The sequence below is a fragment of the Etheostoma spectabile genome, chromosome 8, assembly GCF_008692095.1.
Source record: "Etheostoma spectabile isolate EspeVRDwgs_2016 chromosome 8, UIUC_Espe_1.0, whole genome shotgun sequence".
In the NCBI taxonomy this organism is placed as follows: Eukaryota; Metazoa; Chordata; class Actinopteri; order Perciformes; family Percidae; genus Etheostoma; species Etheostoma spectabile.
Window position 1 is genome coordinate 21,196,144 of NC_045740.1, and position 13,258 is coordinate 21,209,401.

At 40.3% G+C, this 13,258-nt stretch overlaps 2 long non-coding RNA genes across 2 annotated transcripts; one reads left to right on the plus strand and one right to left on the minus strand.

Moving 5' to 3' along the window:
• Positions 1-208: 208 nt before the first annotated feature.
• LOC116694500 (uncharacterized) lies at positions 209-10,788 on the plus strand. The gene is made up of 3 exons (XR_004333194.1): positions 209-356; positions 4,278-4,279; positions 10,778-10,788. It is a non-coding gene; the product is annotated as an uncharacterized LOC116694500 (long non-coding RNA).
• LOC116694498 (uncharacterized) lies at positions 10,606-11,500 on the minus strand. Its single transcript, XR_004333192.1, has 3 exons — positions 11,412-11,500; positions 10,899-11,116; positions 10,606-10,631 (listed from the first exon to the last, which is right to left on the minus strand). It is a non-coding gene; the product is annotated as an uncharacterized LOC116694498 (long non-coding RNA).
• Positions 11,501-13,258: the final 1,758 nt, after the last annotated feature.

Here is a 13,258-nt window from a genome sequence, read left to right on the forward strand (position 1 = left end):
TAAAGCTTTGGAAACTGAATAAATAGATAAACAGACCAATACACTCTTCATGAAAGTGACATTTAAATATTTTTGCTGGGTGTTGTCTTGATGTAATGAACTTATCTTGTCCTAAAGAGCATGATACACAAGAATACCAACAGAGAGGAACATTGTAAAAAAGGGAGAAACCTTTTTTTATTTTGTCATATTGCTTGCATGGGGGATTCTATGATCAGAGCTTTAGGAGTGCCTGGCACCCTTTTACCGTAATTCTTTTAAATGTTGTTCTTCTGTACAACTGTGTATTTTAACATAATTTTGGACCATCGTGGTAAGGGAAACACTGAATTATGTAACTAGAAAGATACAAACAAGTATTTAATGCAGATCCACAGGACCGTTACTACAAAGGTGCGGTGGTATTACAATAAAATGGTATTATGTAAAGATTGAATAAATGAAGACAAAAAACCTAAAAGTTATAGCTATTTAGTTATAGTTATATTGTTGGGCTCTTAGATAAGCATTTAGTCACATCCAATTTCTATAATGCCAAGACTTCTAGGTAGGCTATATATTATTATATTGACATAATTTAACTATTTCAATCATTATTATTGTGACTTCATGCAGAACTCTGAACCTAACTTACCTAGGTTATAGCTAGCTGACATGTGCTCATATTCCCCTACTGGCTAGAAATGGTGATAGGTGTAAACCGAGCCCTGGGTATCCTGCTCTGCCTTTGAGAAAATAAAAGCTCAGATGGGCCGATCTGGAATCTGCTCCTTATGATGTCATAAGGAGCAAGGTTACCTCCCCTTTCTCTGCTTTGCCTGCCCAGAGAATGTGGCCCACCCATGAGAAATAGAGAGACAGCATGGCCCAATCCTAAAGTGAGCCCTGGGGACTAAGGACAAAAGACTCACAGAATTGATCTCAGGTGCTAAGTGAGTATGTGAGGCCACATGGGCTCAGACAGATATAAATGGGACTGTTACCTTGGCGACGTTTAATAACAAAGGTGTTGCTGACACTTGCCGGTTTGGGCAAGTGTCTTTGAGAAAATGAAAGTTCAGATGGGCCGATCTGGAATCTGCTCCTTATGATGTCATGAGGAACAAGGTTACCTCACCTTTCTATGAAAGAAAAAGAAAAAAAAAAGTCTATGGAAAAAAAGTGCGACCTATAGTCCAGAAAATACGGTAGGTTTAGGCATGGCATGTTATAACCACTTCCCAACATGCTAGCTGACACCTACTGGTTGACACCTACTTGTTTGGAAAGATGTGTAGTTTCATCTCCGCTGTGGCTCAAAAACAGATGTTTTCATTTTAAGAATTATTTTTTTAGGGGTGACGGGATCAAGTCTAAAAAAGGGCTAAATTTGCCACTGTTTTTTTGTTAGGCAATACTCCTTGATGTTTTGTGCGCTTAATCATTCCTTCAGTGTCACATTGGGGGCAGCAGTCTATCCCAGCATGCAGCATTAGTGAAAGGAATGCAAACACATGTGGACAGACATATTCAAACTCTTACCTACAGGTAAATTTACACTCACACCTAGTAGCCATTCACCCTGCTTACATGTGTTTGGACTGTGGGATGAAACCAAAACGGATGCAGGAAAGTCGCCCCTTGTACACTAAGAAAGCTATAGATAGTGCTTTACTCTTAGAAAGGGAAAATACAATTCTCGGCTTTTATTAAGGCACTGTAGAGGAGACTTTTCCAAACGTCAGCAGTCATATGAGAGCAATCCCGAGCTCATCTGACCTTTTACTAAGACATGTTCAGTGTACGAGTCAACATATCGGCACCATCAAGGACTGATGAGTGATCCCAAAAATAGCTCAAATGTCAAATCAACACATGTAGGTGTTGACGATATTTGGGCAATTCACACTAAGTTATGCACAATGTGATTCATCAAAGAAGAGCAGATACTAATTGTCAATCTTTTAGGAATTACTTAGGGGAAACATGTATACTAAGGATGCAAACATTTTAAAAGACAACCTTAATGATTTAGTAACTGACTGGTATGTAATTTATGGATTGGGGCATTTAATGAACAATGCTGTCTGGTCACATACAGTCTAAGAAAGATAATCACTGTTTGTTGTTTTGATGAAACTGACAATCTGCTTATTTCTCAGAAACAGCATTTTCTTACTTGAAAAAGAAAATGCAGCGCATGATAAATTTTCTGGGTTATGTCCAAAAAGAAATAAACACACAAACCTATTCCTCCAGTACAGTGTTGAGACCAAATACAATTACAGGCAGGTTTGTCCACTGGAGCCGAATGCAGCTCTCACCCCGTGTCTGCAGGTAAAGTCTATGGAGAGTTGAGCTCATTTTGATAGATACTCTCGGGAGAACAGCTACTGAAAAGCCTAGCCCGTGCTGTCTGTTAAAAGAAGCCCCATAATGGAAGCACATAAACAGTTTTCTCTCTTACAGCACTGTAGTTTATTGAAGCTTTGGTTTTTTTCTAGGGGACATATGGCCTCCAATGAAAAGATTTTATAGTACATAGTATTGATATTACACAAGCAGCGTTACATCTATTTTTGAAGATGTGAGATGAACAAGTCAGAGGTGATAACGTTGAAGGTCCCCCCCCCGATCAGATTGAACAACATCTCGGACAACCTTGCCCCAGTCAATGTGCACCACACACCACAACAACGTGGTCCTAATAGGGCTTAGGATGGGGGAAAGATGAAAGAAAACACATAATCTCAGGCATCTAAACTACAGTTCGACTCCCTGTACGACACCACAAGGTCAAGAATGTGTTTTTCCCGTTATGTTCTCTCAGAAGCACAAGATTCCACCATTGAACCAAATCTTTCATTCTACTTGTGCGGGGAGTGGATAAATGTATATTTCTGTTTACAGTATCTACACACTTCAATAAATACATCTTCTGACTTTGCTACTCCTTCCAACTTTTTCCTATTAAACAGAGCAAGAGGAACTCCAGAGCAAGAGTAAAATCAATTCATCCTCTCAAATTGCTGCTTTCTGTTGTGAAAAGAAAGCTCCTACCTTACAATTCCAGATAAGTTTTCAGGATAGGAAAGTTCTATGACCTCTTCTAACCCCATTTAAAATACTATTGTATTTAATGTGTGAGTACTCTAATGTGTCTAATTTTGACAAAGGAAAGAGAATTTCACTGCATACGAATTTTGCTCAATATTAAAACGGTATAACTCAATGTCATAAAACTGTCACAAATAAAACCTTTAGTATAACAAGGTCACAAATTACACTACCATCTGAATTATATGCGGACAGTACACCCTCATTGTCTTTGGCAGATTGAACGTTTTCAGCTGCTGCAGGAAGTACATCCTCTATTGTGCTTTTTTGATGAGTGAGTTGCTGTTCAGCTTCCACTTGAGGTCCTGGGAAATGATGGAGCCCAGGAAGTGGAAGGACTCCACAGTGTTGACTGTGGAGTCAACTAGGGTGATGGGGTTTGGTGGGGCTGCAAGTCTACAACCATCTCCACATATTGCCATACCACTGTTTCTACCTAGACAGAATGGTCCTTATTCACACAACTGCAAGAGCTTGCTTGTCAGATGTGAACATATTAGTTTATGCATTCAGACTGCTACTATTTGGATGAGAACAGCTTTGTTAACAATGACACCCTTTAACATTGACAGCACGTGTTGAAAGCAACAAGACATGGTGCCAAAGTAAAAGTAAAATGCAATCTTACGGATGTCTGAGTTTAGGAATCGTGTTTGTTTTAGGGGTCTGTATATGAGAGGCCGCCTCGGAAATAATTCATATTCATATTCATATTCATATTGTGCTCTTGCATATTCACCACTATACTCATACACACACTATTATAATCCTTTTACATGTATCTATGAGATGGTATAGTCGTGTATGTGAGAGAGTATAGTGAGAGAGTATAGTAGTGTATGTGAGAGAGGATAGATAGATAGATAGATAGATAGATAACTTTATTGTCATTACACATGTACAAGTACAAGGCAACGAAATACCGTTCGGAGCATGCCTCCGGGCCGCTGCTAATACAAGCGCCGCCACATGCACTCCTTGAAAACGATATATGCAGACAGCAACATGGTAATACAAACATCACAACGTAATGCACAAGACAACACACAGTTCATGTGGACACATGAAGGAATTTTTTGAGGTGGCATTGAGAGGGAGCGAGAAACACAGAATCGAGGCAGACATATGGATGTGGGGCGGGATGGGGGAGGGAGTGTATGGTGTGTGTGTGAGATAGTGAGTTGTGTGTGCAATGTGCGCGTCAAACTGTCTGTGTTGTTAAAAGCTCAGTTCATCGGCGTGACCTTGAAGAGATAACCAGAGCACATGACGAGATAGAATGGCCAGCTGCTGGTTGTTTTCCTGCTCGGGTGAAGGGTGGCGGGGAGGGGGGCGCGGGTAGTTGATCAGTTGCAGTCCAATTTAGGTTGACTCGGTAGAATTTATCCGAATCAATGTCCATCAATCAATTGTCACCGACCTCAGCGTCATGCGAGCATCCATATCACGTAGTGATTTTTGCAGTCCATCCACCTTTTCTGCCAGACCGGTGGTCACACGAAGCAACTCCACCGACTGGGCCCTGTTGGTATCAATCCCCTTCGGCGCTTCGACGGTCCGGTCTGAGATGTTACGAGACAGTTCACAGGACTGGTCAGCCCTCAGATGTAAAACCTTCATCCTCTCAACCACTCCATGTAGGCACTCTTTAAGTTCCCCAGACAGCTTGTGGGTGAATTTGCTGGCGGCTGTCTTACCAATTTTACGGTAGGTCAGCAAGACCCCAAGGCTGATGATCAGGAGCCCCACCAACAGTAGTACTATTATGCAAATATCTTCAACGTCCTCCACAGTGAGAACGTCCAGGCAGACCACCTGCCAATCCCGTGAATAGGAATCGCGAACATAGCCTGCAGGGAACGTTCCACTTGGACATTGTGGCTCCCCCGGAGAAGCATGTTTAGATGAAAAAATCTTGTCAATAGCGCTGAGTGACTAGTTAATCAATTCCATTTCGAATGTTTCAGGAAAACAGCAGGCAGGGGACAAAGAGAAAAGAGAAAAAGTTCCACAAGACAGGGTAGACAGACTGGGAAGGAGCCAAGCTAAGATAAGAGAGGTGAGGAGGAAAAACACGTCTGCTCTCGCCAGAAGCAGGAAGAAGAAGTAGCGTATGTGAGAGTATATAGTAGTGTATGTGAGAGAGTGTAGTAGTGTGTATGTGAGAGTATAGCATTGTATGTGAGAGCGTATAGTAGTGTATGTGAGAGAGTGTAGTAGTGTATGTGAGAGAGTGTAGTAGTGTATGTGAGAGAGTGTAGTAGTGTATGTGAGAGAGTGTAGTAGTGTATGTGAGAGCGTATAGTAGTGTATATGAGAGAGTGTAGTAGTGTATGTGAGAGAGTGTAGTAGTGTATGTGAGAGAGTGTAGTAGTGTATGTGAGAGAGTATAGTAGTGTATGTGAGAGAGTGGTATTGTGTATGTGAGAGCGTATAGTAGTGTATGTGAGAGAGTAGTAGTGTGTATGTGAGAGCATATAGTAGTGTGTATGTGAGAGCGTATAGTAGTGTATGTGAGAGAGTGGTATTGTGTATGTGAGAGCGTATAGTAGTGTATGTGAGAGAGTGGTAGTGTGTATGTGAGAGCGTATAGTAGTGTATATGAGAGAGTGTAGTAGTGTGTATGTGAGAGTATAGCATTGTATGTGAGAGCGTGTAGTAGTGTGTATGTGAGAGAGTGTAGTAGTGTGTATGTGAGAGAGTGGTATTGTGTATGTGAGAGCGTATAGTAGTGTATGTGAGAGAGTGGTAGTGTGTATGTGAGAGCGTATAGTAGTGTATGTGAGTGAGTGGTATTGTGTATGTGAGAGCGTATAGTAGTGTATGTGAGTGAGTGGTAGTGTGTATGTGAGAGCGTATAGTAGTGTGTATGTGTGAGAGTGTAGTAGTGTGTCTGTGAGAGAATAGCATTGTATGTGAGAGCGTATAGTAGTGTATGTGAGAGAGTGGTAGTGTGTATGTGAGAGCGTATAGTAGTGTATGAGAGAGAGTGTAGTAGTGTGTATGTGAGAGAGTGTAGTAGTGTGTATGTGAGAGAGTATAGTAGTGTATGTGAGAGAGTGTAGTAGTGTATGTGAGAAAGTGTAGTGTGTATGTGAGAGAGTGGTAGTGTGTATGTGAAAGCGTATAGTAGTTGTAATGGGAAAATTACATGTAACCAATGATTTTCATATTAATTATTCATAATAATATCTTCAATGCCTCTCAGAGTATTTGGTTCCTGTATCTGTCCTCAGTGTGATCTCTTTGTAGGAGACAACGGGATTATGTCATGACTTTGCATTTCCCACCAAGGATAGATGACGTGGAGCCTGACAGAAACAGTTGCCTAGAACGGTGTTTATCATAGCAGGTCCCAGGTCGAGACCAGAGCCTATCCAGAGGACAAGATGTCCTTTTTTAGCTAAGATAGAATGACCGGTCAAGACACTTGGACACACGAGGGACAGATCAGAAATACGTAAGAGCTCCAACTGTCTGCCTGAGGTCCACTGATTGGTTAGGTTTGAGATTAAACTGGTTTCCAAACAAGGGTTGGTTTTTCCTCTGGGGGCACTGCATATAAAGAAGTGTATTACTGATTGTATTACCAGAATGTGTGGGTCACTTGTTACTCTGTTCATTGTGAACTGCCATTCTCGTCATTTTTGTTTGATTGTTCTCTCGAGAAAATAATTAAACTCTTTCACCGAATATCTAAACTTTTAATCCAGTCTCCAGCCTGTGTTTTATTTTTGTTTCAACAAGGTCTCTTCTTCATTCACAAATTCCTCCCTCGCTGAACAGAAACTTCCACAACATAGTGTATGTGAGAGAGTAGTAGTGTGTATGTGAGAGCATATAGTAGTGTGTATGTGAGAGCGTATAGTAGTGTATGTGAGAGAGTAGTAGTGTGTGTGTGAAAGCATATAGTAGTGTGTATGTGAGAGAGTGTAGTAGTGTGTATGTGAGAGTATAGCATTGTATGTGAGAGCGTATAGTAGTGTATGTGAGAGAGTAGTAGTGTGTGTGAGAGCGTATAGTAGTGTGTATGTGAGAGCGTATAGTAGTGTGTATGTGAGAGAGTGTAGTAGTGTGTATGTGAGAGTATAGCATTGTATGTGAGAGCGTATAGTAGTGTATGTGAGAGAGTAGTAGTGTGTGTGAGAGCGTATAGTAGTGTGTATGTGAGAGCGTATAGTAGTGTGTATGTGAGAGAGTGTAGTAGTGTGTATGTGAGAGTATAGCATTGTATGTGAGAGCGTATAGTAGTGTATGTGAGAGAGTGTAGTAGTGTATGTGAGAGAGTGTAGTAGTGTGTATGTGAGAGCGTATAGTAGTGTATGTGAGAGAGTGTAGTAGTGTATGTGAGAGAGTGTAGTAGTGTATGTGAGAGAGTGGTAGTGTGTATGTGAGAGTGTATAGTAGTGTATGTGAGAGAGTAGTATGTGTTGAAGCGTATAGTAGTGTATGTGAGAGCGTATAGTAGTGTATGTGAGAGAGTAGTAGTGTGTGTGAGAGCGTTAGTAGTGTGTATGTGAGAGCGTATAGTAGTGTATGTGAGAGAGTATAGTAGTGTAGTGAGGTTAGGTGGTGAGAGCGTATGTAGTGTGTATGTGAGAGCGTATAGTAGTGGTATGTGAGAGAGGTAGTGTGTGTAGTGAGCAGTATGTAGTGTATGTGAGAGCGTATAGTAGTGTATGTGAGAGAGTGTAGTAGTGTGTAGTGAGAGATAGCTAGTTGTATGTGAGAGCGTAGTAGTGTATGTGAGAGAGGTAGTAGTGTGTTGGAGGATAGTAGTGTATGTGAGAGCGTATAGTATGTGTATGTGGAGAGTGTGTAGGTATGTGAGGAGAGTTAGATGTGTTGTGAGAGGTATAGTAGTGGATGTGAGAGAGTGTAGTAGTGTATGTGAGAGAGTGTAGTAGTGTGTATGTGAGAGGTATAGTGTGTATGTGAGAGTGATAGTAGTATGTAGAAGTGAGAGTGTATGTGAGGAGTGGTAGTGTGTATGGAGAGTATAGTAGTGTTGTGAGAGAGTGTAGTAGTGTGTATGTGAGAGGTATAGTAGTGTATGTGAGAGAGGTAGTAGTGTGTATGTGAGAGAGTAGCATTGTGATGTGAGAGCGTATAGTAGTGGATGTGAGAGAGTGGTAGTGTGTATGTGAGAGCGTATAGTAGTGTATGTGAGAGAGTGGTAGTGTGTATGTGAGAGCGTATAGTAGTGTATGTGAGAGCATGTAGTGTGTATGTGAGAGAATGTAGTAGTGTGTATATGAGAGCGTATAGTAGTGTATATGTGAGAGAGAAAATATAGTTGTGTGTGTGAGAGAGTATAGCCGTGTATGTGGGAGAGTGTAGTAGTGTGTATGTGAGAGAGTGTACTATAGTTGAAAAGGAAGTTGGTTTGATCAATCAGGAAGACAGTTTAAATTCTTGCGTCCTCATTGGCTAAAGGGGCCATTTTGTGTTATTATCCGGTGGGCTTGCTGCTTTGAAAGTACAGCTAACACCAACTCAGAGGAACAAGGAACATTTAAATCAAGCAGCAGAAACTAAGGACCTGAACAACCTTGTTGGACAAACAATGTTAGGGGTATTTCTTCTTTTTTACTTTCTTTTTCAAGGTCAGTTTTTGTTTCTAGAAGTAAATGGTAATGAGGAAAACATTGCTATCTTTTTTCACTGATACACTGCGGTGTGTTCAGAGAATTGTGAGGGAAACTGACAATGTGGGACATGCAGTGTCATTTTGTAAAGATTAATTTCTGAGCTTAATAGTTATACTCAGACAATCTCTTGCTTGCTCTCAATAACAAGCAGTTTGAAGAGGGTGAATCAGGGAAGCTTTGATGTCCTGGAGGCGCTCCATGCATGTTTTCACTACATCATAAATTCCTATCAAAAGTCATGGTCAGTGGCATGGAACATGTTGACCTTAGGAGTACCAGCTATTACAACTGGTCATCCGGGTAGTCCATCATACAATATACTACATCAACAAACTGCCTACGTTTGGCCTTTGACATGAATTGGTAACAAAAGTCTGTATGCTTTGGAATCTCCAAGAAGACACTGTACCGTCACAGACACCACAAATTGGTTCCCTCAGCTTTGCAGCAATATCGGATGAAGCGTTGTGTAACGTTATCAGAGATCCTTCAAACCACTCCATCTTCAGGGGAAAGGAATGTCCGTGCTACACTTCAAACATGCAACCTTAGAATGCAGCGCTGGCATGTGAGACGCTGCCTGCAGCATCTTGACCCAATCAGTCGGGCTTTCCATCAACGCCGTGCAATTCACCAAAGAATTTATTCTGTTCAAAATCCCAATCAATTATGGTTACGTATTTTCTTTGTTTAAAAAAAACTACATTAAACAAACTGTTAGAATCTCTTCATCACATGGTAAAAATGGAAGTGTCAAATTTTCTTTCGATATATATAGATGGAAACCATAGCATCAAGTTTTGTGTTTCGTGTAGGTGTAGAGAATGTTGGCCTTCCCTTGAGAATAAAATGTGATCATGGCATGGAGAACACCGGGGTTACCCAGTATTATGCTGGAAAGAAGAGGGTTAAATAGAGGTATCATCACTGGACTCAGTGTTCACAACAAGAGGATTAAGTGGTTATGGCCAGAGTTAAACAGAGTTGTCTCTTCCTATCTCAGTGATCTTTTCTCCTTCATAGAAAATGAGGGAATACTGGACTCTACACATGAACTGCACTTATTTTGTCTACACTACATCTACTTGCCAAGAGTTCCAAGGGCAACTGCAGTATTCAGGAATCAGTGGAACAACCACAGATTATCAACAGGGAACACAAACACGTCTTCAGCTGTGGCTGAGAGGTGTTCTCAACGGGGCAGAAGCAATGCAGAACAATTTTAGTTAGGAGTGATAACTCTGAAATGAATGAAGTCACCCCTAATGACTTCAAACAATGTTGTTGTTCCAGAAAATGACTTTATTGTCAATCAAACAGTTATTAACAGAATTCTGGAAACTCTAGACCCACTAGCCAATTACAGTAACCATGGCATACAATTATTTTTGGGCTTGGTGAACTCTATTAGAGAGCAAGTTCGTTAGTGCCAAGGCAGTTAGGACACTATGGGGAGGTTCGTTAAAGGCCAGTGACAGTTCTGCTCTACAATGTTGAAGAAAAAAAAATAACAAAATGTGTTCCTTTTTAGTTAAATGACTATTCCATTGTCGATTGTTTAAACTAGACATTAATTAAATGTCTCATCAGTTTAATAAAGTTAAACAGATTTTAAAAATGTATGTTCAGGAGGTCTCTGAAGTCATTCCTGAAGTGTTTTTTAATGCAAAATCCATAGTTTCCTTGAAATCCTCGAATTTCTTCAGGACTGGCAACCGCAGGCAGTTAATGCATGTGTTTGCAGTGGGTAAATGACGGCCTTGTCTGAGGGGCGGCTCACGGAGAAAATCCACTGAAGGACCCGGGGAGAAGCCCATGGGTGGAATTGCATTTGCTCTCGTCATCTAGTTCAGGATACCCCAAGTTTTAAGGGTCCCTCTTGCTCTGAAAAAGAAATACACCAAAGAACACCAAAAATGAAATTAAGCCCAGCATGTAGAAAACGTTTTAAAAAGGAGGGAGAGACAAAGACAAAGCAAGAATGTGAAAAGTGAGTGATCAAAGTTAACAAACCTACTGTACAAAATAAGCTGATGAAACTAAATACAACTCAAACCACAACTGAAGAGAGCAAAAAAAGAGAAAATACATTGGGCATAGTATTGTAGTAGTGCAGTGTACACATATTCCATATCTAGCAATAATACTCACCCTCAACATCCAGCGGGTAGTCCCTCCAAAATGCAAGCACACATTGCCCTCTGCCCTTCTTTTGTTGCTGCCCACTGCTGACAGTCGAATTTCAAAGAGCTGTTCTAGTACATCAGCTGTGAATGGGGATGGCTCTTGACAGAAACAGTGGTCTGAAAGCATCTGGGTGCTTTCTTATTGCATCAAGAACACCAAGGGTCTTCATCCCCTGCTTGAATCTGTAAAAATGTATTATGTGAAGATACAAAGATCTGTTTTCAAATTTAAAAAAATTATCACACAGCACATGAAAGGGATACCTTACAAGACAGTTCAGTGTTTTTGATTATGCAAAAAAAGGCCTTGTCTTTGACAGCTATCTATAACACGATGTTCCTTTTAGTTATTTTATATGATACATGCAAGCCTGTATTCTGAGTGTGTGTGTAAGATTGTACACCGGCTTTGAAAAATATATGTTGAAATCTTTAATTTTTAATGATGTTTTCAAAAAAAAAATGGAGTAACACAAACCTTTGAAATGCTCCACTGACTCGATAAACCACCTGAAACGAGATGATATCCTCCACCAAGAGAGCTTTGTCCTCTATGCGTTTCAAAGGCCCTAGACATCCAGCGCTGGCCAGATAACCTGTACGTGGTTCTGCGGCCTGTTGCAGTTCATCAAAAGATGTACTTTAAGACACCTAAGGACACCAAACAAAATATGGGAGAAACAAATCAACAAATTATTTTGACTAAACAATGCTTAACTTTATAACAGCAAACAAACTCAACATTATTTTCTTCACTGATATACAACACATAATCAATTGCAGGCATGTTGGATTAGACTACACTCTAATGTGATTCATTAAATATTAAAAACAAGCATAGCCTTCCAGGGTCAGAAAGTAAGTCAGGTACAGTAAAATAAGCGATAGACAATAGCTATGTGCCATTTCTCAAAAGCCAAAATAGCATCCTCGACTTGACTTCACTATTTATTTAAGCATATTGGTTGACTTTTGGTAATGTCAATATGTTCTAAAATCACCAACTCAATCTAAAATGTGCGCGTGAATTTATCAATCTGACAAGCTGGCCCCGCTAGTTGACCACAACGTGGGATTTAGAGGAAGCAACACGCCGTCACTGTCATTCACGTTAGCCTGGATTGATAGTATTATATGAAAACAATGGTGTCATGCTAGTCAACCAGCGTATTTCTACCTAATTTCCCTCTTCAAAACCACTTCAGAAGAGTCACGTTAGTCACAGCGCTTACTTGCTTTGGTGTTTGTAAAGCATTAAAGTTCAACAAAGAATGGTTCACATTAGAAAAGACCCTTTTTCATGTAGATGCACTCCCCTACAAAATCACCGCAGTAGTCGAGAGTGATTTATTATTTCCAAATAGAGCTATTTATGTCATCTTTTAAAAGGTAAAAAATATCGCAATGTCAGATTTTTCCAATATCGGGCAGGCCAACTACTATATATATATACACAGTGCTATACTCTGAAAACGTACAATGCAATACTCTGTCACATACACTACTATACTCTCTTACATACTCAACTATACCCTCTCACGTACAATGGTATGCTCTCACACAAACACTACTATACTCTCTCGCATACAATGCTGTTCTCTCTCACACACACACACACACTACTATACTGTCACTGTACACGACTATACCCTCTCAAACATACATGGTAAAGGATTATAGTAGTGTGTGTATGAGTATAGTGATGAATATGCAAGATTATGATAGTGTGCGGAAGACAGAAGTAGGAGTTATTTCCTAGGCGGCCTCTCATAGTCTTACACAGTTAAACAGACCCACAATCCGCGGTTATAAAACAGGACTTGACCCAGAACCCGTGCTGACAAATCAATGACCTCCAGCCTTTAATTTGTTCCCGATCTATAAACAAATATCTCAAGTTGATTGCAGCAATGGACTATTGGCATTTGCCTGTGTGACTTAATTGATCATGGGGTTTCAAAATTATGCAAAACATTCAATAAACAATCACAAAAACATAGCTTTTATTGGAGAGCTGTGACCTCTTAGCTTGATTAATGACTTCATTAGGATTTGGGGCTTTGGTGATGACAATCCCGATTACATTGCTGTGTCTTCTGCATCAGCATTTTTAATAATTGGTTTTGATTAAAGTAAGTGTGTTTACCATCAGTGGAAAGCCTTTTTACAGGGATGTTTTAACGTAAGTTTGATGTATGCATTCTACTGTTGTGTTTAGCTGTTGTTACGGCTATGATTTAGTGATTTACCACATCTGTGCCTTTCCCTAGTTGTAACTTAATTAACTGTCTCCTGAGGTTCATTTAAGTGTTTCATTAAAACATG